This window comes from Accipiter gentilis, chromosome W (assembly GCF_929443795.1).
Source record: "Accipiter gentilis chromosome W, bAccGen1.1, whole genome shotgun sequence".
NCBI lineage: Eukaryota > Metazoa > Chordata > Aves > Accipitriformes > Accipitridae > Astur > Astur gentilis.
Genome location: NC_064918.1, coordinates 15,352,063 through 15,377,637, shown reverse-complemented (window position 1 = coordinate 15,377,637; position 25,575 = coordinate 15,352,063). Strand labels below are relative to the sequence as shown.

General features: G+C 46.6%; 1 protein-coding gene across 12 annotated transcripts in view; it reads right to left on the bottom strand.

The window, feature by feature from the left end:
• LOC126035273 (growth hormone receptor-like) overlaps nucleotides 1–25,575 on the bottom strand; it is a 190,468-nt gene that overhangs the window by 87,190 nt on the left and 77,703 nt on the right. For 9 of the 12 annotated variants that reach the window (XR_007504891.1, XR_007504890.1, XM_049793660.1 and 6 more), the window contains one exon: nucleotides 24,505–24,589. The exons of the other annotated variants lie outside the window; for them this stretch is intronic. The gene's annotated coding sequence lies outside the window, so the exon portion shown is untranslated. The remainder of the gene's footprint in view (nucleotides 1–24,504; nucleotides 24,590–25,575) is intronic. 12 annotated transcript variants of the gene reach the window in all.

The window sequence follows — 25,575 nt, the reverse complement described above, 5'->3', positions numbered from 1 at the left end:
ACCAGGCATTGATGTGAATGGTTTTATTATGCAGGCTCCCGAGGTCCTTGTTCACCCTTATGTGAGCTGTTCAATACTAATAATTAATACTGGTGGCATATTATGGGTATTGTGGAACCTGGTCTCGTCCTGGTATAAGAGAAGGCAAGTTTTAGGTGAGGCAATACTGAAATGTGCCCTCAAGCGACCGGTCCCTGGGTGGCAGGGTATATGGAAGGATTTGGGCAGATTCCTAGGACAGTTATCACCTCCCATAATCTGGGATTTTACACCCGAACAGGCAAGTAACCCTGGCAAACTGACATGCCACCTGATAGAAGGGTGCCTTGCCTATCCCAATGAAAACCAGCAGCTTCTTGCACTGTACTGGGGCCTGGCCTATGCCTACCGAGCCATAGCTCAACACTCTCAGAGGACCATGGTTGAGGCAGGGACCCAGACTGCATCTAAGGACACCATGCTCGAGATAGGGACCCAAACAACAACAACTACAGTAATTGCCCCAATACTGAAACGGAAACAGTGGACAAGGAGAACAATGGGTCCGTACCAGGTGCCCTGTGGTTTTTCCTATGTGACCATGGAGAGGACATGAGGAAATGGGATGGAAAACCTACCTCGGTCCTAGATGCACGGGTACATGAGTAGCGAGGAAAACCCAACACAAAAGTGGATTATTCCAGGAAAAATACCACTCTAGTTTCCAAACAGAGTAGAAGGGCTGATATTATTTCTGATCCCCTTGAAGGGACTTCTAAGTCAATTTTACAATATGTATGTAATGGATACTCTGACCAGGATTAGAGGGGCTCTGCCTCCAGCCAGGTGGAGGAAAGGGACAACCGGGTCTACTGGACTGTGTGGATTCGACGGCCTGGCACGTCAGACCCACAGGAACATAAGGCCCGAGTGGACACCAATGCACAATGTACCCTAACACCATCAAACTATAAAGGGGCAGAACCCATCTGTATTTCTGGTGTGACAGGGGGATCCCAAGAGTTAACTGCATTGGAAGCTGAAGTAAGCCTAACTGGGAATGAGTGGCAGAAACACCCCATTGTGACTGGCCCAGAGGCTCCGTGCATCCTTGGCATAGACTACCTCGGGAGGGGGTATTTTAAGGACCCAAAGGGGTATCAGTGGGCTTTTGGTATAGCTGCCTTGGAGATGGAGGGAATGAAACAGCTGTCTACCCTGCCTGGTCTCTCTCAAGACCCTGCGATTGTGGGATACCTGAGGGTTGAAGAACAATGACAGGTGCCAATTGTTACCACAACTTTGCACCGGCAGCAATATCGCACCAACCGAGACTCCCTGATTCCTTTCCACAAGTTGATTCATAAACTGGAGACCCAAGGAGTGATCAGCAAAACTCATTCACCCTTTAATAGTGCCATATGGCCACTGCTAATGGAGAGTTTTAATTTTTTTAATGAAATTCAAGTGTAATGGGGAGTGCAGATTAACAGTTGACTATCATAGCCTTAATGAAATCATGCTACCACTGAGTGCTGCCATGCCAGACATGCTAGAACTTCAATACGAACTAGAGTCAAAGGCAGCCAAGTGGTACGCCACAAGTGACATTGCTAATGCATTTTTCTAAATCCCTTTGGCAGCGGAGTGCAGGCGACAGTTTGCTTTCACTTGGAGGGGCGTCCAGTACACCTGGAATCGACTGCCCCAGGGGTGGAAACACAGCCCCACCATTTGCCATATACAGATCCAGACTGCACTGCAGAAGGGTGAAGCTCGAGAATACCTGCAATACATAGATGACATCATCGTATGGGGCAACACAGCACAAGTTGTTTTTGAGAAAGAAAATAATTCAAAACCTTTTGAAGGCTGGTTTTGCCATAAAAGAAAGTAAGGTCAAGGGACCTGCACAGAAGATCCAGTTTTTAGGAATAAAATGGCAAAACAGACGTCATCAGATCCCAATGGATGTGATCAACAAAAGAGCAGCTATGTAACCAATGACTAATAAAAAGGAAAACACAAGCGTTCTTAGGTGTTGTGAGTTTTTGGACAATACATATTCCAGATTACAGTATAATTATAAGCCCTCTCTTCCAAGTGACCCAGAAGAAGAATGATATTAAAAGGGGCCCTGAGCAACAACAACCCTTTGAACAAATTAAATGGGAGATTGTTCATGCAGTAGCCCTTGGGCCAGTCCGGGCAGGACAAGATGATAAAAATGTGCTCTATACTGCAGCCGGAAGGAATGGTCCTACCTGGAGCCTCTGGCAGAAAGCACCTGGGGAGACCCGAGGCCAACCCCTGGGGTTTTGGAGTCGAGGATATCGAGGATCCGAGGCTTACCGTACTCCAACTGAAAAAGAGATACTGGCAGCATATGAAGGAGTTTGATCTGCCTCAGAAGTGGTTGGTACTGAAACACAGCTCTTCTTAGCACCCCGACTGCCAGTACTGGGTTGGATGTTCAGAGGAAGGGTCTCCTCTACACATCACGTGACTGATGCCACGTGGAGTAAGTGGATTGCACTGATCACACAATGGGCTCGCATAAGAAACCCCAGTCGCCCAGGAATTTTGGAAGTGATCATGGACTGGCCAGAAGGCAAAGATTTTGGAATGTCGCCACAGGAGGAGGTGACGTGTGCTGAAGAGGCCCCACTGTATAATAATCTGCCAGAAAATGAGAGGCAACATGCCTTGTTTACTGATGCGTCCTGTCGCATTGTGGGAAAGCATCAGAGGTGGAAGGCTGCTGTATGGAGTCCTACACAACAAGTTGCAGAAACTGCTGAAGGAGAAGGTGAATCGAGTCAGTTTGCAGAGGTGAAAGCCATCCAGCTAGCGTTAGACATTGCTGAAAGAGAAAAGTGGCCAGTGCTCTATCTCTATACTGACTCATGGATGGTGGCAAATGCCCTGTGGGGGTGGCTACAGCAATGGAAGAAGGGCAACTGGCAGCACAGAGGTAAACCCATTTGGGTTGCCGCACTCTGGCAAGATATTGCGTCCCGGCTAGAGAATCTGGTTGTAAAAGTTTGTCATGTAGATGCTCATGTACCCACGAGTTGGGCCAATGAAGAACATCAAAACAACCAGCAGGTGGATCAGGCTGCCAAGATTGAAGTGGCTCAGGAGGACCTGGACTGGCAACACAAGGCTGAGCTATTTATGGCTCTGTTGCCCCATGATACTTCAGGCCATCAGGGAAGAGATGCAACATATAGATGGGCTCGAGATTGAGGGGTGGACCTGACCATGGACACTATCGCACAGGTTATCCATGAATGTGAAATGTGCTGCAATTATGCAAGCCAAGCGGTTAAAGCCCCTGTGGTATGGAGGGTGGTGGTTGAAATATAAATATGGGGAATCCTGGCAGATTGACTATATCACACTCTCACAATCCTGCCAAGGCAAGTGCCATGTGCTTACAATGGTGGAAGCAACCAACGGATGGCTGGAAACATAGCCTGTGTCCCATGCCACTGCCCGGAACACTATCCTAGGCCTTGAGAAGCAGGACTTGTGACGACACGGCACCCCAGAAAGAATTGAGTCAGACAATGGGACTCATTTCTGAAACAACCTCATAGACACCTGGGCCAAAGAGCATGGCATTGAGTGGGTGTATCATATCCCCTATCATGCACCAGCCTCTGGGAAAATCGAGCAATACAATGGACTGTTAAAGACTACATTGAGAGCAATGGGGGGTGGAACCATCAAACATTGGGATACACATGTAGCAAAAGCCACCTGGTTAGTCAACACCAGAGGATTTTCCAGTCGGGTGCCCCTGCCCAGTAAGAATTTTTACATACTGTAGAAGGGGATAAAGTACCTGCAGTGCACATGAAAAATATGTTAGGGAAAACAGTCTGGGTTGCTCCTGCCTTAGGCAAAGGTAAACCCATTCGTGGGATTGCTTTTGCTCAAGGGCCTGGGTACACGTGGTGGGTGATGGGAAATGATGGAGAAGTCCGATGTGTGCCTCAAGGGGATTTGATTTTAGGTGAGAATAGCCAATGAATTAAACTGTATGATATTTAGCTGCTATATAACCTGCCAATGCATGTCATTGTATCTATAGTGTCTATATGCCATATCAAGGGTATTACTGTAAGAATTACCCGAATGACTGAAGGATGGACTTTGAAACCAAGCCAAGTACCACAGTGACGGAACTTGAATTGGTGCCCAGCAATTTCCTCAAGATCAACATCTTCGACCTGCAGACCAAGGGCGTGGGTTGCACCAAATGTACCAGCCGCAAGCTCCAGAGGCAGCATGCAACAACCCAACACCTCACACCATCTCTCCTATTCTGAAATACTGTTATAACCAATGGAGCCCCAAAGTCATGGACTAAATAGAATTGATGGACACATTAGAGGGATGGCCCATAGACTAAGGGAATGCTATTTGTGTGTGTGTGTGGGGGGGGGGGGGGGGTGTGTCCATATACTTATATATAAGACAAGGAAAGCGGTAGTGGTTAATTGGAAAATGTAAGATCTGGGCATGATGTAGATGGTATAGAATAAGGGGTAGATAATGTCCTGGGTTCAACTGGGATAGAGTTAATTTTTACAGGAACCTGGGAGGTGGGGGGCATAGCTGGGGCAGCCGACCTGAACTAGCCAAGGAGCTATTCCATACCATGTGACATCATGCTCAGTATATAAATGGGGAGTGGGCTGGGGGGGCTCTCTCAACTTTTGGTGGGGGAAGTGGCGGAGCGTTGGGTTCCGGGTGGTGAGCAGTTGCACTGTGCATCAGGTTTTTTTTGTATACTCTTTCATTAGTACCGTTGTTGTAACCTTTTTTTTTGTTGTTGTTGTCCCAGTAAACTGCCCTTATCTCAACTCTCGAGGTTCCAGGGGTTTTTTTTTCCCTTTTCTCTCCTCTGTCTCCTCCCCATCCCACCGGAGGGGGGCGGAGGAGTGAGCGAGCGGCTGCGTGGTCCTTTGTTACCGGCTGGGCTGAAACCACGACAAATGTGCACTACAAACAACAGAGCTGCTCAGTGCATGGCCAGCTGGGGCATCTGCTTCCACTGATGTTAGGACTCCCTCCCCTGCAGGAACTCCACCACATTGCCAACTATCCGATTAAGAAAGTCAAATTTTGGAGCAGATTCAACTGTTTTTTATTAAAATAGACTAGTGCATTCAGATTTTTCCTGTTGTTATTTTACACAGGACCATGAAGAAATAGATGTTTACAGACAAAATTCACATGATATCTGCCCTGAGGAACACCTGAGAGCCTGAGCCTTCACCCACCACTACTACAAGTATTGCTCAAACTCATACCAATTTCGTGAGGGCTATTCTCAAAAATAAAACCCATACCAATCTAGATCTCAGGACTTATATTAGACACACAGTACAGTAAAACCAAGCAGACTAAAGAGGAGGACATTGCACTGTAGCTACAGAGAGTTTTGTAAAAACCTGCTGGGGGCCCTCCTGGTCTAGCATGATACCAAACTCCTCTGAAGCCTTGTAATGAACGAGTTAACTTTGTTCATGAAATCGGGAAGGGAGAAGAGACATATTGAAAGTTAGCAGATGCCTTGTGTAAATAACAAAGCTTGCTTAATTGGTGTGTAAAGGTCACAGGAAGAGGGCAACAGCTATAACTTACTAGCTAAAGAGGGAAAAGAACAACAGCTATAATCTACCAGATAAGGGGATGGACTGCCAAAACTGTACTTTTTCACATCAAAAGACATTCTACATCAAAAGACACTCGTCCTTGAGAAGATAGACCAAATCTGCTTAGTAACAGACCTGCACGAATGAAGAAAGAAGAAACAGGACAAGGCGGAGACTTGCAAGAAAGAGGTGCATGAACTGTATATAAGGAATGTAACTATAACATAAAGTTGCGAGCTTGTGGCGGAGCACTGCCTCCCCGGCCGCCCAGCGCCGTTTTGCTCTCTTATCGCTTGCTAATAAATTCGACTTTTTATTCACTACAAATTGGCTCCTCCAATTTGTCACGAGCGTCTATAACAGCCTGACCAGCAGTCTTGCCTCAGTACCCATTGTTATACTAAAATAGAGAGCAAGGCTGCTTTCACATGAGCCTGTCAGCAAAAGTCTTAGCAACTGGCTCTCTCCCTTTAATCAGCACATTAGTAATCATCCCATTCAACACTGGGCCCTGTGGACTAAACTGCAGTCTTTTCAGTCTCACCCATGTGACCACGTGTGGAAACTGTCAGCATAGAAGGGAAAGAGTATGACTATTCCTTTTTGTGGTTCTTACATTGAATAAGTTTAATATCACAGGGAACTTTATTTTTGGAGAGATAAAAGGCATCCATTTTTAGAAAAACCCTATCATATAAAAAAGTATTTTTTTCTTAAGAAATCATTAATGATCTCATCTGCTCCTAAAATGTATACGAGACACTTGCCAATCACACTTGAATCCTGTGTAAGCAACCATGTTCACAATAAGCATGACGAGACTGACTGCTCTTAGGTTCTACTACAAAGTGTACTGCAGCATTAGATAAATCACTTCTGCATAGATTATAATTTTCCCAATATTACTAAAACTGCAAAATATCACAGCAGATAGAGCTTTGAGTTTCAAATTGCCCTGGTGTATATAAATTAGTCCTGATTTTTAGTTCACTTATTGCATACAAGTTTCTCTTCAGCAATCAGACTTGATAACATGTGACTGGACTCATACACTAAAAAGAACAATGACTCAGTATAGTTCATTCAAGGAAGATATTTTTCTGTTGCTGCTTTCAGAGATTCTAATAGCAATAGTCTGCAAAGATTTTCGACAGCTTACCAGCCATACTCTGTTAGCTCTCAATATAAATTGATACAGGGTGCTTTAACCACATGTAAAAAAAAAAAAAAAACCCAAGCCCCTCAAAGTCTGTAGTCCTTTCATAGCTTAGATGAATCTAGATGTCAGCTGTTCTATGGGTTGCAGAGAACAATTGACTGCAGGATTATTCTCGTGGTCTATAAATTATTTTCTTGGCTAAGGGTCTGGTTTTGGCTGGCCTGGAATTGAGTTTTTATCTCCCTAGGAGAGCAGGCTTCCTTCCAGACTCAGACACGCTCTATGGTAGACATATAAAACTCACAAAAAAAGCACATACTGTGGGTCAGCCAGGTTTCTCCTGAATAGCTCAGCTGGTAGGGAGGTACCCAACAGCTGTACCCTTACAGAGTAGGAAAGTCCTCAAAATGTAGAACTTGCAGTTGTGTTTTAATTTCCCTGTGTCTTTTTGTTCCATGTTAGAGGAAAGGGTAATTTTAAAATTTTAACTCTTAAATAATTAAAATACGTATATTCCTTTGATATAGATACTTGCTCTAGATCTTACTATAGATACTGCTAGGTATATGTACATATATGTTTGATAAAGGATTTAAAGAACAGCTTTGAGACTAAAATGTTTAAGTATACTACAGAAATGGTAGGAAATTTGTATCATGGGGTGTGTGATTTTTTTTTTTAAGCAACTAGCTTATTTGAAACAACCCCAAAACTATTTTTTCCAAGAAGAATTTGTACTGATGGGAGTAATACATTTAATTTCCTGGTGTGGCTGAAAGTCCTCTGATATGGTAACAAGCAGCTGTTATTAGGAGCTGTAGCACAAATTAATACGGATGGTGCTAGAGCTTTACAGAGAAACATCTGAAAAAGAGGACTAGCATTTCTTTCTTCCACAAAAATTGGATTCTTTAAGTAGGTTTTTATTTATGTGTCATGCTTTAAGCCCAGCCGATAACAAAGCACCACGAGGCCGCTCGCTCACTCCTCCCCCCCGCCCCGGCGGGATGAGAAAATATAGATGAGAAAATATAAAGAAAAGCTTTCGACACAAGGACAGGGAGGGATCACTCACCACTTATGGTCACGGGCAAAAGACAGGCTCAACTTGGGGAAGAAACAAAATCAATTTAATTTCCTACCAATCAAATCAAAACAAGGATATTAGGAAGTAAACACAAACCTTAGAACACCTTCCCCCCATCCCTCCCTCCTTCCAGGGCTCAACCCCACTCCCGGTTTTCTTTACCTCCTCCCCCCAGCGGCGCAGGGGGACTGGGAATGGGGGTTGGGGTCAGCTCGCCACACCTTGTCTCTGCCGCTCCTTCCTCCTCAGGGGGAGGACTCCTTACTCGGCCCCTGCTCCACCGTGGGGTCCCTCCCACAGGAGACAGTCCTTCACGAACTTCTCCAACGTGAGTCCTTTCCGCGGGCTGCAGTTCTTCCCGAACTTCCCTGGCGTGGGTCCTTTCCACGGGCCACAGATCTTCAGTCACAGACTGCTCCAGCGTGGGCTTTCCCATGGAGTCACGGCCATCTGTGGGAGCATCCCCCTGCTCCGGCGTGGGCTCCTCTCTCCCCGGGCTGCAGGTGGGCATCTGCTCCCCCGCTCCCCTCCATGGGCTGGGGGGGGGGGGGGGACGGGGACGACAGCCTGCCGTCTCACCACGGCTGCAGGGGCATCCCCTCCTCCGGCGCCCCTCCTCCCCCTCCTTCTTCCCTGACCTTGGTATCAGCATAGGTGTTCCTCTCACATTCCAATCTCCTCCCCCAGAGTAGTTTCCCCTTCTGAAATCTGTTCTCCCAGAGGCGCCACCACCGTCACTGATTGGGTCGGCCTGGGCCAGAGGCGGGTCCGACTTGGAGCCGGGGGAGCTTCTAGCAGCTTCTCACAGGAGCCACCCCTGCAGCCCCTCCCCTACTACATAAACCCAAAACAGCATGTAATTCGTAAACCAGATCTAGCCCATGAAACAATGCCATCCAGCCTGTGTCACTTCTGCCTGGAGGAGATAAGAAATGGCTTTAAAAGCTATGAAGGCTGCCTGAACCCCCCAGCTTTTTCTGCCAGCCCCAGCTCAAAGGAGAGCTTGTCTTCGTCCCACTGCTAGAGGTGCAGGGAGCTATGATTTTCCAGCCCCTTGCTCCACTTCTTTCCTTTTTCCTATTTCTCAACCTCTGCTGGTGATGGAAGTAGGAGGGCAACGGCCTTCGTGAGGGAAAGAGATGGGAAGAGGAGAATTGCTTACGAAGTGTGGTAAAAGGGAAATGCTGCGGGAGAGGGCACAGAGGGTGGATGGGGTGAGATACAGAGGGTGGACAGGGTAAGACAGTCTCATGTCGCTAAACTGACAGCAGGTCCACTGCAGCTAAGTGGGAATATTGAGATTAGCCTTTCCAAAAATCCAGATCCATTTACTACTATACTACTACGCATACTACTGCAAAGATTGGACCATATGGACATATTTTACTAGTCATGCATAATAAACCGTATAGTAGTACCTACAGTGTAAAAATATACTCCAGCAAATCAAGTCTTAAAGTACACAGAACGATGTGTGGAAGGATAGCTTTCCATAGATTTATCTAATCTGATTCTTCTCACTGGTTCAGTGTAGTATATTTAGTCTGGAAAATCTATTTTTCACAAATAATTCTCAAACAGCATATTTATGAGGTATTTTACTCAGAAGCAAGAAGCCAGAATAAAAGTGACTACCAATGAGCGCAGAGTATTGTCTTTAAAAAAAAAAAAACCACCAAACCAAAACCATTAAGTAAATACTTTATGCAGTATATTTTAATGTTTACATTCCTAGTTTCCTTTCTATTTTATGCATATTAGTTAATAAAATATGACTGCCTATAGCCCTTTGCCAGGGCATAATACCTGACTTGGGCAGATTTGTTCAAACTGAATCTTAACTTTGATTTCAAATCTGCAGTAACATATGACTCAACAGCAGCAGAATTTAACTCAATTTATTTAACAGCAAATTAAATTGTCCTACTGATGACTGTACTATTAACTGCTAAAAAGCAAACACTTGAAATTGTATGATGAACTGATAAATGTATGAGGAATAGCCAGAAAGCTAAAAAAAAAAGAGTGTTTGGGGTTTTTTATGATTAAGTATATATGTCTCTCTGATCTACTCATAACACTGTTGATTTAAGGATTTGGATCTGATCCCAGTCACAAACTAGCAGACATAACCCACACGTGGTGGATACCTAGTTTGTGGTAGCCTAACATCACCAAACAACTTGCCTGATGAGAAAAGTATTACAGCATGTTGGTATTAAACTGGTGGATACATTTATTGTCAGTACGACATCCACACACTGACATTTTCAGTGTACAGTTTTTCCCTGAACTTAAAAGGCTATTCAAAAGGAGAAGTCCTGTATGTCTATAAGTTTTTTCAAACTGTGGAGGAACAGATCACCATCAATTTTATTTCCATACTCCTAGCTTTTCTCAGGCACTCACAGCACCACAAATGGTTTCAGTACTCTGTACATTGTATTCCACAGACAGCAACTTAGCAGAGCTTTATTTAAGGGACAGGATAGTGTGCTGACCTGGTAGCTGGATAAGTGTTAATAGCTAAAGAAATTACAGTTACTGGAATATTTTACAGCAGTTATTTTATAAACATCTCTGCTACTTTAGGCCAGATATTAATTTTTTCCCCAGCATATTCAGCAGAACTATCAGCACTGTCAAAATCTATTTAAAGCTATGACTTGTGTTATCTTTCATTGGGATTGTAAATGTCAATGAGGCACAAATTACTCTCGCCACATCTATGGGTCACTTTCAGTATCCCAGACTTGAAATAATAAGACATCTTGTCGTGGTTTAACCCCAGCCAGCAACTAAGCACCACGCAGCCGCTCACTTACTCCCCTCCATCCAGTGGGATGGGGGAGAAAATCGGGAAAAAGAAGTAAAATTCACGGGTTGAGATAAGAATGGTTTAATAGAACAGAAAAGAGGAAACTAATAATGATGATGATAACACTAATAAAATTACAACAGTAGTACTAAAAGGATTGGAATGTACAAATGATGCGCAGGGCAATTGCTCACCACCCGCCGACCGACACCCAGCCAGTCCGCGAGCAGCGATTCCCTGCCCCCACTTCCCAGTTCCTATACTAGATGGGACGTTCCATGGTATGGAATACCCCATTGGCCAGTTTGGGTCAGGTGTCCTGGCTGTGTCCTGTGCCAACTTCTTGTGCCCCTCCAGCTTTCTGGCTGGCTGGGCATGAGAAGCTGAAAAATCCTTGACTATAGTCTAAACATTACTTAGCACCAACTGAAAACATCAGTGTGTTATCAACATTCTTCTCATACTGAACTCAAAACATAGCACTGTACCGGCTACTAGGAAGACAGTTAACTCTATCCCAGCTGAAACCAGGACAGTATCCACCCCTTATTCTATACCATTGACGTCATGCTCAGTTCCCATACCTTTAGTTAAATTAGTTACGTCTGATCAATCATCACCACCTTTCCATCCCTTTGAGACATATGAACAATTATATATACATATATGTACACACACACAGAGATATCATTCCTTTAGTTTATGGGTCATGTTCATAAAACGTTTGTTGAGTTCATTTAGTTCCCGACTCTGGGCTCCATCTGTCATACCAGTCTCTCTGGGCAGGAGGGATGGTGCAAAGTCCTCTCAGTTGGTAGAGCAGAATTGGGCTTCAGTGTGATGTGACGAGCAGGTGACATCTGACGCAGCAGGAGGATGGTGTGCACCGTTGGATTGTTGCATGCTGGAGTCAGTTCTGGTTCCACCACTACAGCGCTTTCCTCAGTTTTATCACAGTTCTTTCTTGCTTGATCCAAGTGATTCTTACTATAGTACTATGGATATAGCATATAACAATTATAGTAATGATAACATACAGTAGCAGGGTTATATAGCAGCTAATATCATACAGTTTAATTCTGGCTATTCTCACCTAAAATCAAATCCCCTTGAGGCACACATCGGACTTCTCCATCATTTCCCATCACCCAGCAAGTACACCCAGGCCCTTGAGCAAAAGCAATCCCACGAATGGGTTTACCTTTGCCTAAGGCAGGAGCAACCCAGACTGTTTTCCCTAACATATTTTTCATGTGCACTACAGGGACTTTATCCCCTTCTACAGTATGTAACAATTCTGACTGGGCAGGGCCACTCCGATTGGCAGATCCTCTGGTGTTGACTAACCAGGTGGCTTTTGCTACATGTGTATCCCAATGTTTGATGGTTCCACCCCCATTGCTCTCAATGTAGTCTTTAACAGTCCATTGTATCGCTCAATATTCCCAGAGGCTGGTGCATGATAGGGGATATGATACACCCACCCAATGCGATGCTCTTTGGCCCAAGTGTCTATGAGGTTGTTTCAGAAATGAGTCCCATTGTCTGACTCAATTCTTTCTGGGGTACCGTGTCACCATGAGACTTGCTTTTCAAGGCCCAGGATAGTCTTCTGCGTGGTGGCACGGGGCACAGGATATGTTTCCAGCGACCCGGTGGTTGCTTCCACCATTGTAAGCACATGGCGCTTGCCTTGGCAGGTTTCTGGGAGTTTGATATACTCGTTCTGGCAGGCCTCCCCATATTGATATTTCAGCCATCACCCTCCATACCACAGGGGCTTTAACCGCTTGGCTTGCTTAATTGCAGCACATTTCACATTCATGGATAACCTGTGCAATAGTGTCCATGGTCAAGTCCACCCCTCTATCACGAGCCCATCTATATGTTGCATCTCTTCCCTGATGGCCTGAGGTATCGTGGGCCCACTGAGCCATAAATAGCTCAGCCTTGTGTTGCCAGTCCAGGTCCTCCTGAGCCACTTCAATCTTGGCAGCCTGATCCGCCTGCTGGTTGTTTCGATGTTCTTCAGTGGCCCAACTCTTGGGTACATGAGCATCTACATGACAAACTTTTATAACCAGATTCTCGAGCCAGGATGCAATATCTTGCCACAGTGTGGCAGACCAGATGGGTTTACCTCTGCGCTGCCAGTTGCCCTTATTCCATTGCTGTAACCACCCCCATAGGGCATTTGTCACCATCCATGAGTCAGTATAGAGATAGAGCACTGGCCACTTCTCTCTTTCAGCAATATCTAAAGCCAGCTGGATGACTTTCACCTCTGCAAACTGACTCGATTCACCTTCTCCTTCAGCAGTTTCTGCAAGTTGTCATGTAGGACTGCATACAGCAGCTTTCCACCTCCAATGCTTTCCCACAATGTGACAGGATCCGTCAGTGAACAGGGCATGTTGCCTCTCATTTTCTGGCAGTTTATCATACAGTGGGGCCTCTTCATCACGCATCACCTCCTCCTGTGGCGACATTCCAAAATCTTTGCCTTCTGGCCAGTCCATGATCACTTCCAAAATTCCTGGGTGACTGGGGTTTCCTATGCGAGCCCGTTGTGTGATCAGTGCAATCCACTTACTCCACGTGGCGTCAGTCACGTGATGTGTAGAGGAGGCCCTACCTTTAAACATCCAGCCCAGCACTGGCAGTCGGGGTGCTAAGAGGAGCTGTGTTTCAGTACCAACCACTTCTGGGGCAGCTCGAACTCCTTCATACGCTGCCAATATCTCTTTTTCAGTTGGAGTATAGCAAGCTGTATTGGTTTTGTTTGGCAAGGTTTTGGTAGCGGGGGGGGGTTACAGGGGTGGCTTCTGTAAGAAACTGCTGGAAGCTTCCCCTGTGTTCGAGAGAGAGCGAGCCCATATTAGCCGGCTCTGAGACGGACCCGCCGCCGGCCAAGGCCGAGCCAATCAGTGATAGTGGTAACACCTCTGTGATAACATTTTTAAGAAGGAAAAAAGTTGGGACGGAGAGAAACTGCCGCCGGAGTGAGGAGTGAGAACATGTAAGAGAAACAAGCCTGCGGACTCCAAGGTCAGTGAAGAAGGAGGGGGAGGAGATGCTCCAGGCGCCGGAGCGAAGATTCCCCTGCAGCCCGTGGTGAAGACCCTGGTGAGGCAGGCTGTCCCCCTGCAGTCCAGGGAGGTCCACGGTGGAGCAGATATCCACCTGTAGCCCGTGGAGGACTCCACGCCGGAGCAGGTGGGTTCCCGAAGGAGGCTGTGACCCCGTGGGAACCCCGCGCTGGAGCAGGCTCCTGGCAGGACCTGCGGATCTGTGGAGAGAGGAGCCCACGGAGCAGGTTTTCTGGCAGGACTTGTGACCCCGTGGGGGACCCGCGCTGGAGCAGTGTGCTCCTGAAGGACTGCACACCGTGGAATGGACCCATGCTGGAGCAGTTCGTGAAGAACTGCAGCCCGTGGGAATGGCCCACGTTGGAGGAGTTCGTGGAGGACTGTCTCCCGTGGGTGGGACCCCACGCTGGAGCAGGGGAAGAGTGTGATCAGCCCTCGTCCTGAGGAGGTGAAGCGGCAGAAAATAACGTGTGATGACCATAAACCCCATCCCTGTCCCCCTGTGCCGCTGGGGGGGCTTGGTGGTGAAATCCGGGAGGGTAGTTGTGCCCGGGAAGAAGGGAGGGGTGGTGGGAAGGTGTTCTGAGATTTCATTTTACTTCTCATTACCTTGCTCTGGTTGATTTGTAATAAATTGAGTTAATTTTGCAAACTGAGTCTGTTTTGCCCGTGACGGTAATAGTGAATGATCTCTCCTGTCCTTATCTCGACCCGCGAGCCTTTTGTTATATTTTCTCTCCCCTATCCAGCTGAGGATGGGGGAGTGATAGAACGGCTTTGGTGGGCACCTGGTGTTCAGCCAGGGTTAACCCATCACACAAGCCTCGGATCCTCTGTATCCCTGACTCCAAAACCCCACGGATCAGCCTTGGGTCTCCCCAGGTCCTTTCTGCCAGAGGCTCCATGTAGGGCCATTCTCTCCAGCTGCAGTATAGAGCACATTTTTAACATCTTGTCCTGCCCGAACTGGCCCAAGGGCTACTACATGAACAGTTTCCCATTAAATTTCTTCAAAGGCTTGTTGTTAGAATCATAGAATCATTTAGGTTTGTAAAGACCTTCAATATCATCAAGTCCAACCATTAACCATGCCCACTAAACCATGTCCTGAAGTACCCTGTCCACTCTCTTTTTGAATATCTCCAGGGATGGTGCCTCAACCACCTCCCTGGGCAGCCCATTCCAATGTTTGACAAACCTCTCAGTAAAAGATTTTTTCCTAATATGCAACCTAAATCTCCCTTGCCTCAACTTGAGGCCATTTCCTCTTGTCCTATCTCCAGCCACCTGACAGAAGAGACCAACACCCACCTCACTACGACCCCCTTTCAGGTAGTTGTAGAGAGCGATAAGGTCTCCCCTCAGCCTCCTCTTTTCTAGACTAAACAGCCCCAGTTCCCTCAGCCGCTCCTCATAAGACTTGTGCTCCAGGCCCCTCACCAACTTGGTTGCCCTCCTCTGGATACGCTCCAGCAACTCCATGTCTTTCCTGTAGTGAGGGGCCTAAAAATTAACACAGTACTCGAGGTGCGGCCTCACCAGTGCTGAGTACAGGGGAACAATCACTTCCCTGCTCCTGCTGGCCACACTATTTCTGATACAGGCCAGGATGCTGTTGGCCTTCTTGGCCACCTGGGCACACTGCTGGCTCATATTCAGCTGGCTGTCAACCAGCACACCCTGGTCTTTCTCTGCTGGGCAGCTTTCCAGCCACTCTTCCCCAAGCCTGTAGCGCTGCACGGGGTTGCTGTGACTGAAGTGCAGGACCTGGCACTTGGCCTTGTTGAACTTCATACGATTAGCCTCAGCCCATCGATCCAGCCTGTCCAGATCTCTCTGTAGAGCCTGGTATCCTCAAGCAGATCAACCCTGCCTCCCAACTTGGTGTCATCTGCAAACTTGCTGAGGGTGCGCTCAATCCCCTCATCCAAATCATTGATATTAAACAGAACGGGTCCCAACACCGAGCCTTGGGGAACACCACTTGTGACCCGCCGCCAACTAGATGTAACTCCATTCACCACTACTCTCTGGGCTCAGCCATCCAGCCAGCCCTTCACCCAGTGAAGAGTACACTTATACAGGCCACGAGACGCCAGTTTCTCAAGGAGTATACCATGAGAGACAGTGTCAAAGGCCTTGCTGAAGTTGAGGTAGATAACATCCACAGCCTACCCTCATCCACTAGGCGGGTCACCTGGTCATAGAAGGAGATCAGGTTGGTCAAGCAGGACCTGCCTTTCGTAAACCCATGCTGACTGGGCCTGATCCCGTTCTTATCCTGGACTTGCCATGTGAGCGCTCTCAAGACAAACCATTCCATAATCTTCCCTGGTACCGCGCTCAGGCTGACAGGCCTGTAGTTCCCCAGATCCTCCCTCCGGCCCTTCTTATAAATGGGAGTCACATTGGCAAGCCTCCAGTCCTCTGGGACCTCCCCTGTTGACCAGGATCGCTGATAAGATGACGGAGAGTGGCTTGGCAAGGACCTCCGCCAATTCCCTCAGTACTCTTGGATGGATCCCATCTGGTCCCATAGATTTCTGAGTGTCCAGATGGCGTAGTAGGTCACTAACTAATTCCTCATGGATTACGGGGGGTATGTTATGCTCTTCATCCTTACCTTCCAGCTCAAGGGTTGGAGTACCCTGAGGGTGACGGGACTCACTATTAAAGAATGAGGCAAAGAAGGTATTAAGTACCTCAGCCTTTTCCTCATCTCTGGTTGGCTACATTCCCTTCTGTATCCATTAAAGGAAAGATATTCTCCTTGGGATTCTTTTTACTGTTAACATATTTGTAAAAACATTTTTTGTTGTCCCTTACGACAGTTGCCAGATTTAGTTCTAGCTGAGCTTTTGCCTTTCTAATTTTCTCTCTGTATGATCTAACAAGATCCCTGTACTCCTCCCAAGTTGCCCGCCCTTTCCTCCAGAGATGATAAACTCTCCTTTTTTCGTTGAGTCTTAGCAAAAGCTCCCCGTTCAGCCAGGCCGGTTGTTTTTCTCGACGGTTCAACTTGCGGCACATGGGAATAACCTGGTCCTGAGCCATTAAGATTTCCTTCTTAAAGAATGTCCATCCCTCCTAGACCCCTTTGCCCTTCAGGACCATCTCCCAAGGGACTCTCTCAACCAGTGCCTTGAAGAGGCCAAAGTTTGCCCTCCGGAAGTCCATAATGGTGGTTTTGCTGACCACCTTCCTTGCCTCACCAAGAATCAAAAATTCTATCATTTCATGGTCGCTAAGCCCAAGACGGCCTCCGACCATCACACCTCCCACCAGTCCTTCCCTGTTCATAAACAACAGATCTAGCAAGGCTCCTCCCCTGGTTGGCTCACCCACCAGCTGTGTCAGGAAGTTATCTTCCACACACTCCAGGAACCTCCTAGACTACTTACTGCTGTATTTCCAGCAGATGTCTGGAAACTTGAGGTCCCCCACGAGAACAAGGGCACACGATTCTGAGACTACTGCCAGCTGCTTGTAGAATGATTCATCTGTCTCTTCAACCTGGTCGGGCGGTCTATAACAGACTCCCAGCACAATATCTGTCTTATAGGCTTTCCCTCTCATCCTCATCCATAATCACTCTACCTCGTCATCAGAATCGTGTACAGTCAAAACACTCTCTAACATAGAGAACCACCCCACCACCTCTTCTACCTTGCCTGTCCCTTCTGAAGAGCTTGTAGCCAGCCATTGCAGCACTCCAGTCACGGGAGTTGTCCCACCATGTTTCCGTGATGGTGACTAAGTCATATCTATCCTGCTGCACGATGGCTTCCAGCTCCTCCTGTTTATTGCCCATGCTGTGTGCGTTGGCATAGATGCATTTGAGCTGGCCTACTGAATCCACCCCTAACATCGGTATGCTGCCCCCAGGCTCATCTCTGGTGCACCTAGTTTTATCCCTTACCCCCTTCAAACCTAGTTTAAAGCCTTTTCTATGAGCCCTGCCATCTCATGCGAAGGATTCTTTCCCCCCTTTGAGATAGCTGGATACCATCTGTCGCTAGCAAGCCTGGTGCTGTGTAAACCTCCCCATGATCAAAAAACCCAATATTCCACCTATCGCACCAGCCTCTGAGCCACGTATTAACCTGGTGTGTTTTCCTGTTCCTTTCAGTGTATTTCCCTGCCACTGAAGGGATTGAGGAAAACACCACCTGTGCTCCCGATCTTTCTACTAATCGCCCCAGTGCCCTGAAATACCTATTGATTGCCTTTGGATTCCTCTCTGCAATCTCATCACTGCCAACCTGCACAACCAATAGTGGGTAATAATCAGAGGGCCAAACCAGACCAGGGAGCTTCCTAGTAATGTCTTTTACCCGGGCCCCAGGGAGGCAGCAGACTTCCCTGTGGGATGGGTCAGGTCTGCATATTGGGCCCTCTGTCCCCCTCAAAAGGGAATCGGCTATGTCAATTACCCTCCTTTTTCTTTTTTCAGAGGCTGTCAAAATGCATGGGGCTGACTGACTCAACCTAGGCAGCCCCTTGGATAGGCCTTCATCTACATTCTGATCTTAATTGGCCTGGTCCTCAAGTTCCAGAGCCCCATACCTGTTGTGCAAGGGCAACTGGGAAGGTGAGGGAGACCGGGAGGGGATTCACCTGCCTCCCCAAGCAGGGACCTGTATCCATTCCCCTCCATCTCTTAGGTCCCCTCCTGCCTGGCGGAAGGAGGGCAGAGGAACCTCTGCTTTATGCGGAGCCTCCATCTGCTGCCTCTGCCTCAGGGATGGTAGGGTGTGGGTCCACCAATCTATCTCCCTCTCACACTCCCTGATACTCCTCAACCTTTCCACTTCCTCCTTCAGCTCTGCCACCAGGCTGAGCAGATCATCCACCTGGTCACACCTCATACAAGAGGTGTCCCCGCTGAGCTCCATCATTTGTGATAGAATCAGGTACTCCCCGCAGCCAGAGACCTGGACAGCTGCGTGTTTACATGGGACCTCTGTCTGTGTTGCCATATTTTTCCTAACAATGGCTTTCACCCTAGTGGTAACCATACCTGGGTCTCCCTCCGGGCTGACACCCCCCACTTGAGTAGCCTTCGCGAGCTGGGAAGAGGAGGGGCTGTGCCCTACCTGCACTCCCTGCCTGCACAAACTGACGCGCAAACTGACGTGCAAATTTACTGCCACGCCCTTTCTGATGCACCACGCCCTTTTTTGACCTGCCACGCCCTTTCTGACGCACCACGCCCTTTCTGACATGCCACGCCCTTTTTGCCCGTCCTGTTCCCCATGCTCCTGGTCGCTGGCCCTCCTCAGGTCCCTTCAAATCTCCCGTGGTTGTCCAGGCAACGCCCACGCTGAGTCACCCTCTCTTGCGAGAGCCGCCGGCTCTGGCCCGGTCCCTCCACTCTTCCCTGGAGATCCTGGGACTCGGGAACCTCCATGTCCTCCTCAATCTAGCGCTTAGCCGCCGACTTACCATTGCAGCTGCTGGCCTCGCCACTAACTGAATGTTGCTCAGGGCCCCATTTAAAATCGTTCTTCTTCCGGGTCACTTGATAGAGAGGGCTTACAATCAGACTGTAATTTGGAATATGCATTCTCCAAAACCCCACGACACCTAAGAAGGCCTGTGTTTCCTTTTTATTAGTCGGTGGAGACATAGCTGGTATTTTGTTGATCACGTCCATTGGGATCTGATGACAGCTATCTTGCCATTTTATTCCTAAAACCTGGATCTCCTGTGCAGGTCCCTTGACCTTACTTTCTTTTATGGCAAAACCAGCCTTCAAAAGGATTTGGATTATTTTCTTCCCTTTCTCAAAGACTTCTTCTGCTGTGTTGCCCCATACAGTGATGTCATCAATGTATTGCAGGAGTTCCAGAGCTTCACTCTGTTCCAGTGCAGTCTGGATTAGTCCATGGCAAATGGTGGGGCTGTGTGTACACCCTGGGGCAGTGGATGCCAGGTGTACTGGATGCCCCTCCAAGTAAAAGCAAACTGTGGCCAGCACTCTGCTGCCAAAGGGATTGAGAAAAACACACTGGTGATGTCAATTGTGGCATACCACTTGGCTGCCTTCGACTCTAGTTCGTATTGAAGTTCTAGCATATCCGGCATGGCAGCAGTCAGTGGCGACATGATTTCATTCAGGCCATGATAGTCAACTGTTAGTCTCCACTCCCCATTAGACTTCCGCACTGGCCATATGGGACTATTAAAGGGTGATCGAGTTCTGCTGATCACTCCTTGGGTATCCAGTTGATGAATCAGCTTGTGGATGGGAATCAGGGAGTCTCGGTTGGTGTGATATTGCCGCTGGTGCACTGTTGTGGTAGCAATTGGCACCTGTTGTTCTTCAACCCTCAGTAACTGCACAATCGAAGGGTCCTGAGAGAGACCAGGCAAGGTGGAGAGCTGTTTGATTTCCTCCTTCTCCAATGCAGCTATACCAAAGGCTCAACGGTACCCCTTTGGGTCCTTGAAATACCCTCTCCCGAGGTAGTCTATGCCAAGGATGCATGGAGCCTCTGGGCCAGTCACAATGGGGTGTTTCTGCCATTCATTCCCAGTTAGGCTTACTTCAGCTTCCAATACAGTTAGCTCTTGGGATCCCCCAGTCACACCAGAAATACAGATGGGTTCTGCCCCTTTATAACTTCATGGCATTAGAGTGCACTGTGCACCGGTGTCTACTAGAGCCTTATACTCCTGTGGGTCTGATGTGCCAGGCCATCAAATCCACACAGTCCAATAGACCCAGTTGTCCCTTTCCTCCACCTGGCTGGAGGCAGGGCCCCTGGTCAGAGTATCCATTACCCACATATTGTAAAATTGACTTAGAAGTCCCTTCAAGAAGATCAGAAGTAAGATCTGCCTTTCTACTCTGTTTGGAAATTGGAGCGGCATTTTTCCTGGAAGAATCCCCTTTTGTAGTGTTTTTTCCTTGCTACTCATGTACCCATGCATCTAGGACCAAGTTAGGTTATCCATCCCATTTCCTCATGTCCTCTCCATGGTCACGCAGGTAAAACCACAGGTTAGCCCGTCGTGTGTACTTTCTATCTTCTCTCTCGGGCAGAGGAACGCTTACTCGTAATAGCTGTGATGCGGGCCTGTACAGGTGGGGAGAAGGACAAATCCACTTTGAATTGCTGGAACTCCCAGGACAATTCCTCTACAGCCGAGACACAGGCCCATAGGGAGGAAGAGAGACTTCCTTCATAATGCCGGATTTGGACAGCCAGTTCGTCCACCGTTTGTCCATAGCCTTCTTTCCAGGACATTACTGCCAATGAGTTGGCATAGGTTGGTGGTGCACTTCGTAGAAACTTCCACCACATCAGTTGTGTGCATTCGACTTCATCTGGATCTGTGGGTGACTGCTCATTATCTGAATCATTATAAATCACCTCCAGCACAGCTAATTCTCTCAGGTACTGGATACCTCTCTCCATGGTGGTCCGCTTACCTGGTTGACATGTAACTTCATCCTTGAAGGGGTATCTTTCCTTCACACCTGACAGAAGTTGCCTCCAGAGGCTGAGGACTTGTGTTTTTCTCCCAATCGCCTTGTCAATGCCCCCTTCCCTAGACAGGGATCCCAAATGCTTGGCTTCCTTACCCTCTAATTCGAAACTACTAGCCCCATTATCCCAGCATTGGAGGAGCCAGGTAATCTTGGATGGCGGCTGAAATCCTTTCGCATATCTCACAGCTCACTCAGGGATAAGGATTGGGTGATTATTTCAGGTTCTGCCTCTTCCTCCTGTTCTCATGATGACCCTGGTTCACCTTCATCCCTCACTAAGTGAACTGATTTTTTTGTGTATTTCTTCTTCTGTTTAGGGGCGACTGACTACTGGCACGGGTTGGTTCTCTCGTTCAGCTGCAGTGCCTGTCGCCGGGGTTGGGGTAGCTGCAGTGCCTGTCACGAGGTTTGGAATAGCTGCAGTGCCTGTCGTTCTGTTTTCCCTCCCTTCCCCCTGAGGGTGCTGCCTAATATCAAGCAGTGTTTGGTAGATACTGGCCAGGGCCCAGCACAGTGCGGTAAGTTGTGCCTCTCTGGAATAGCCACAGCATATACCCTTTCAAATATTCTACCACTTCATGAGGGTCCTGTAGTTGTTCGGGAGTGAAGTTGCAAACCATTGGAGGTGAGAAGTTCTCTAGATACCTGCCCATATTCTTCCACATTCCATGCCAGTGATGACTATCCAGCCTTGGGGCAGATCTCTGGGTGGTATTCTTAAAAAATTGTTGTGCAACCTTAAACAAGACCTGAAACACATTCAGGAGACATAGCACTAACAGCACGCTGGCTTGCGCATCCCAAGGATATTCAAAATTCTCAAAAGCTGTTGTAATTAGCCAGAAGGTGAAAGGGGAGATGAAAGAGTGGGAAAAAGTATCCCCTTGTCTTCTCCATAGATTGCATGCGATTACTAATAAATTCCAATAGAAGGCGCCTGAAGTACGGGCATGACAGCAATGCCGCATACAAATACCAGCTTAACCTCATGACCAGTGATGTAATCATATCATAAGTCGACATTACCCAGTACAGCAAAATGATAGTCCTGATCCCTCTCCCAGAGGTGATAAACATCACCTCAGGGAATACATAGTGCATATAAAAACTTACATAACACCACCATGTGAACAAATGAACCAACACTGTGACCAGTGACTATTAAACTAATGTAATGAATGCTTGTAACAAATTCATTTTAACATGCTTTGGTCAGATCTGTCATTATCTCAACCCTTTGTGCCCCACGTTGGGCGCCAAAAAGGACTGTTCTGGTTTAGGCCCAGCCAGCAACTAAGCACCATGCAGCCGCTCACTCACTCCTCCCCCCCCGGTGGGATGGGGAGGAGAATTGGAAGAAAAAGGTAAAAACTCGTGGATTAAGATAAGGACAGTTTAATAGGACAACACAAGGAGAGAAGAAATAACAATAATACTAATAAAAGAGTATATGAAGCGTGTGATGCACAATGCAATTGCTCACCATCCAGAACCCCATGCCCAGGAGCCCGATGCCCAGCCCGTTCCCGAGTCATGATCTGGCTAGGTCCCCCAGTTTATATACTGAGCATGACATCATATGGTATCGAATATCCCCTTGACTAGTTTGGGTCAGCTGTGCTGGCTGTGCCCCCTCCCAGCTTCTTGTGAGAATTAACTCTGTCCCAGGCAAACCTAGGACAGTGAGTAACAGCATTTCCTAAGGATCAGGATGCTGGGGTCCTTCCTGGAAGTTAAGAAGTATTAGCCTTCATTTACAAATAGAAAACTGAAACACAGTGAGGTTACAGAGGGTGGCAGAAATACTGAGTGAGCCAGTGGTGGAGCTCAGAAGCGAGGCCAGACCCCGTGTTCAAGCTGCGCGCTCGAAGTGCTAGACACACTTCTTGCACCGCTACTCGCAGAGGAATAAAGAACGAGCACCTTAGCTAGGGAATGACCAGCTTGTGGGGCACAGAAAGCCAATAAAACAGAGCACAGCAGAAAACAAGCTTTCTGTATGGTTGCGTTGCCATGCTTCAGCTATAAAATGAGAGAAGTAATTCATAAATTGTTTTTCAGGTGTGTTTATACAAGAAGGCATGGTAACCACAACAAAGAAGGTTTTGGTTGAGGAGGTCCCTAATAACTCTAAGTTACACCTACTTTACAAACATTTTTACAAGTAGCTTTTCACTATCCTGACCTTTTTATTTTCTTAGTGGAATTGCTATATCCTTAGACAAGCTTCCCAAGTAGATTCATGGTTCAATGAATGCATCTGGAGTTCCACCATCTGGTTTTAGAAACATTAAAAATATGGACATAGGGTGGCAATTTTTACCTGTTGCACCACAACAAAAGCAAAATGTCTCTAGAATTTATCTTCTATTTAATAACATTACATTTGTGTATACTTAAGACAGGAATAGCCAATTAAGTCTCATAAAACTGCTATGGTACACAGCAGCTGTAAAGGCTTACGTAATCATTTAACACTAGATAACATCTTTCCAGTTCCACAGCATGAGCAATCATGAGTCTGAATCCCTTATACCACAGCATATTTCTGTGATGTTTGATTCAAATTTACCCCACTGTAATCTGATTAAGCTTCTAGTAATACCCTCCAGGTATGAATTAGACCCCATACATAAATTCAAACTAGATGTCATTGAAGTGTCATTTAAACCAAGATTTGTTATCTACAATGTTCTGATATGTATTTTCAAGTTTTCTCTCCCTGGAAAAACACAGAATTTTTTCTCCATTTATTTCAATATTGTGCATTTTAAAAGTCAGGCAATTAATATTTCAAATAACATTCTAAATGGGAAATGTCACATTAAAATACAGTAAAATATTTTTTTTTTTATCAAGGAAAAATGTTTTTTAAACACTTCTACCAGTCACTGAGCCCTTTGTCTCAAATGCTGGCTATTAAAGCTTGGTAGAAATGGGCATGAAGCCATCAATTTACATCAGAATTGAATTTGACAGCTTTAATTCAAAGATTTCTATTGTTTTGGGGAATATTAAAATATGACAATTGGGATCCAAATCAAAATTCTGTATACTGCATATCATCATTATCATCTTCTGTAGGAATGGATCATGGGATTTGTGAGGATTATCTGTAGGGCGCTACAGGATACTATTGATCACTCTGCTTAGCCAACATTCATAATAAAGTCACTTGCAGGTAAGATAAAAGTTATCACACTACCTCAAAGGACAGCAGGGGATGGATGATGCTTCAATGTCTCCCTCAGCTCAACTGCAAAATATTATTTCTCCAGCCATCCCAGCACCTACACAAAATCAGGGGATACAGAGAAAACTGATGAGTTCTAGAACAACAAAGGTCACTGACAGCGGGAAGACAACAAAACAAAATCCTAATGGGCATCCTGGCACTCCCCTCCCTTGGGGAAGGCCACCTCAGGAAAGGCCACCAACTGGGCAGTCTACACAATGGCCCTGAGAGGTGCACCTGGGCTTCTCACTCAAACAGCAACAGCTGTCTGAAACCCCTTGTGTCGCTGGGGGCTTGCCAAGCTGCAGGATCCTATGCTAACCTTGACATTAGAATGCACAAACGCAGATTTAAATGGCAAAGAGAAGTCAGGGTGACTGATCAAGACTCTTTTTCAGTGCACATCCACAGTGTAAATCAGCTGGACTGGAAGAAAACTCAGAATTATCAAGAGGAGGGTATGGATGAGTAGTATCTCACTCCTACTACTTTAGACAATAAATTACAGTGTAGTAACATATAAACTGGCAATTTTAAGAAAGTAGCATTTCCTTTTTCTTTAAAAGGACAGTGTGTAACATTCTCGGGAAGATGGCATGCTGTTAAAAAAAAAGGTACGTCATTTGTTATGTTCAGAATTCCTAAACACATTATCACTCCCATGATATTTGGCACAGCAGTATCATCTAAAAAGGTTTGAGTTAGTAATACTTCTATATTTAAATAAACATAATATTAATTCAACATGGAAGGTTACTTCTTCCCAAGGTTGCAAGTCAGCTTTTTAAAGTATTTTAAAAAGCCCTGGTGCTCACATTAATTGAGTAATTCATAATAATTTAGTTTCTAGTGGGTGGGACTATGAAAAGATGACCAGATTTCACAGTATCAGGCTCTTTAACCAGAAAAAGGAAGCAGTCTGCAAAAAACTACAAGTATCATCCAAATAAATGCTGTATACATTCAGACTGAATGCTTGGGCTACATATCCCTAGCCTTAACAAGAAGAAAGTAATATTTTAAATGAGAGTTTTCCTTGAC